Below are 2,600 nucleotides of genomic sequence, written 5' to 3' on the forward strand. Positions count from 1 at the left end.
TGAGGCTTCAAGATCGTATAAGAGCCTCGTTCTCAGGCTTCAAGATTGTATAAGAGCCTTGTTCTGAGGCTTCAAGATTGTATAAGAGCCTCGTTCTCAGGCTTCAAGATCATATAGGAGCCTTGTTCTGAGGCTTCAAGATCGTATAAGAGCCTCGTTCTCAGGCTTCAAGATTGTATAAGAGCCTTGTTCTGAGGCTTCAAGATTGTATAAGAGCCTTGTTCTGAGGCTTCAAGATCGTATAAGAGCCTCGTTCTTAGGCTACAGAACTGATCATTTAATTACACGTTTATTTTGTGTTTTCTTTGGAATGCCAGACACATTGCAACCTTCATTGACCCAGGATCCTGGACTGAAAAAACAGGAAGAGACCTTGAGGTATGTTTTAAATGATGGAATTGTGTAAAGCTAATTTAAGTATGTATGTATACATGTTTAAACAAGCTATCAGTTTTTTAAACTAACTGGATGCACTTTTCCAGTTTTTTCCTCAACAGTGTTCAGGGAATTCCTGTGGTGTCTACATGCTGATGGTAAGAATGTTTAATTTGTCAAAGCTGTTAGATCATGGAGTGGTGGTGGTGTAGTGGTCTAAGCACATAACTGGTACGCTGGTAACCAGAAGGTAATCAGAAGGAATTAGGAATCAGCTGGTTTGAGCCCCACAGCCACCACCATTGTGTCCTTGAGTAAGGCACTTAACTCCAGGTTGCTCTAGGGGGATTGTCCCTGTAATTAGGGCTCTGTAAGTCGCTTTGGATAAAAGTGTCTGCCAAATGCATAAATGTAAATAATAAAATCAAAGTCTTACAGTGTTATTTGTATTTCACAGTATGCTCTCAGCACCTGTACATCATGTCCATTAACATTCACAGAGGTAAGCTGGATTTTCACACAAGTATGCCATCAAACTACTGGTATATGTCCAATTTTTATTTGTGTTTTTGTGTTTTTAGGAGGAGGTGCCATTGATTCGCCAGTGGTGGTGTATTCAGCTGATGGAGAGGTTTTGCCTAGAAGGGTATAACAGACTCTACAGATAAAATTTCAGTATCTTGGCTGTATTAAGTCACTGTTGGCAAAGTGATACTAGAAAGTTGTTTTACAAATACAGTGCATATACATTTACATATTTGCCAAAGTTATGGACAGAGATTTGCATACTGAACAGAAGAAGCATCCCAACTCCTTCAGGGAACCCTTGAGCCTGTCTTTAGGGTGTCCAAATCCACCACCACAAACCTGTTGCCCAGCAGAAGAGTTGTGGTTGAAGAGAACGCTGATAAGGTAAATGATTTTATTGTTCATATATCAAGCAGTGTCGTGGAAAATCGCGATGAATCTCACTAAGTTATAAGAAAACTCTCGGAGTCTTGAGTTCCAGATGCCAAAGTTGTAGTTTATTGAACACCAACAAACATGAGTCCAGCCAGCTGTCTGTCCTGACTTTATCCTCCTAAGTTCTCAGTTATATACCTTTTGTTATCTTTTACCCACTATCTCTGACCAATGGGATTATTGCCCTTGTCTCTTTCCCTCGCCACCAATATGTTTTATTTCCTTCATTAATTAAATATTGGTGGAAAATTCCACACCTATCTATTTTTTTAAAAACATACATCAGCTGGTAACTCCACTTATTTTGGACATACGTCATAGTTCATGGTAAGAACACATCAACTTAGAAACATTTGTGTAAGAGACAAACCAGCCTTGTCCTCACCATACCTTTTACTTTTCACCTCCATTTCAGCAAACCCTTACAATGAGGCGGCCTTGTTTGTTCCTTCACATTACCATTTGATTAATGAAAGAAAATACAAGCTCCAAAGCTATTTAACTCATCAAGGCAAAACAGCATGCCAGGAACATATCATATAAGGGATATCTAGGAAATACATCAAGGATATATGTCAGAATACTGCAGATTAACAGAAATACATGCTGTTTTTAAAGGATTTTAAAGGAATACACCTGTTGTTCAAGGATAACAACCATAGCAGTTGCATGCATGCTTGCTCGATATATAGTTTAATTAGTTTACGTGCCATTTTTATATATATATATATCCTTTATTTCACCAGGTGCAACAGCCGGCCATTGTAAAAGACCTTCATGCAGCTTGGCACTGGGTTCACAATCACAGAGACTTATTCCATGGGGATGTGAGAGAGCCTGCATTTCTGCAAATGAACAGGGATGAACAACAAAATGCCCTCAGGAAGGTCCTGGGGGGTGAATTCTCCAATACAAAGGATGAATTTTTGTTTATATTTCAGTGTCAAGAGGACATGGAAGTATTTTTGTCATACTGTGTTGATGAACAAGGCCTGAAGGTCAATGCCATGTTCCAGTGAGTGAGTCAGTGAGGGATGGAAGCAATTAATTAATGTATTAAATAAATTGAATGAATAAATAACTTTATCCTGTGTGTTCCTTAAATGCAGACATTTGTTAAAGTATGCTGAAATAAGTAGAACATATCTTTAGAAAATAAAATATTAAATGTAAAGAAATGCACACACACTTATAAACACATCTGTATTTCCCAAATGGGTTCTAACAAATGTAAATTATTCAGTTTAACAGCAGCCCTATGC

The 2,600-nt window shown here is 38.2% G+C and overlaps 1 long non-coding RNA gene across 1 annotated transcript; it reads left to right on the forward strand.

The window, feature by feature from the left end:
• The first annotated feature begins 232 nt into the window (after positions 1-232).
• Positions 233-2,374, forward strand: LOC127649777 (uncharacterized). Its single transcript, XR_007971316.1, has 6 exons — positions 233-378; positions 483-533; positions 833-877; positions 957-1,021; positions 1,143-1,287; positions 2,085-2,374. It is a non-coding gene; the product is annotated as an uncharacterized LOC127649777 (long non-coding RNA).
• The last annotated feature ends 226 nt before the right edge of the window (positions 2,375-2,600 follow it).

The sequence above is a fragment of the Xyrauchen texanus genome, chromosome 9 (genome assembly GCF_025860055.1).
Source record: "Xyrauchen texanus isolate HMW12.3.18 chromosome 9, RBS_HiC_50CHRs, whole genome shotgun sequence".
Taxonomy (NCBI): Eukaryota; Metazoa; Chordata; class Actinopteri; order Cypriniformes; family Catostomidae; genus Xyrauchen; species Xyrauchen texanus.